The sequence below is a fragment of the Triticum dicoccoides genome, chromosome 4A (genome assembly GCF_002162155.2).
Source record: "Triticum dicoccoides isolate Atlit2015 ecotype Zavitan chromosome 4A, WEW_v2.0, whole genome shotgun sequence".
In the NCBI taxonomy this organism is placed as follows: domain Eukaryota; kingdom Viridiplantae; phylum Streptophyta; class Magnoliopsida; order Poales; family Poaceae; genus Triticum; species Triticum dicoccoides.
The window spans coordinates 613631104-613631722 of record NC_041386.1 but is presented as its reverse complement, the minus strand read 5'-3'; positions in this window follow the sequence as shown (position 1 = coordinate 613631722).

Below are 619 nucleotides of genomic sequence, written 5' to 3'. Positions count from 1 at the left end.
GCTCGGCGGGAGGTAGCGAAGGGGAGAGAGGGAGGCGGCGGGGGCGCGTGGGCACGCGGCTGCAGCGAGGTTAGGTCGAGTGGGGGATCTGGAGAGGGAGGAAGAGAGGCCAGAGGGGAATAGGTGGAGTGGGGGGAGGGTTAGCAATGGCGCACCTCCCCCTAGTGCGCCATAAGTACGACGACAGCAATGGCGCACCACCCTCTAGTGCACCATTAGTAGTTTTTTTATAGCAATGGCGCACTCTCTTCTGGTGCGCCATTAGTAACTTTTTTTTTCTGACAGCAATGGCGCACCCTCCTCTGGTGCGCCATTAGTAACATTTATTTTCATTATTTCTTGTTGCATCTAATAATTTCTTTTTTTATCGAATTTGTTATTTTCATGAGGACTAGAACAGAAGATATCATCAATTTTTTTTTGAAAATATCATCAAATTTGTTTTTTTATTTTTAGTTGAAAATATCATCAAATTTGTTATTTGAAGATATCATCAAATTTGTTATTTGAAAATATCATCAAATTTTTTATTTAAAAATAACTTCAAAAAGTGGGGGAGGGTGCGGGTGTCGGCGGCGGCGGTGGAGCGGGCCGGGGAAGGTGCGGGGTGTCGGCGGCG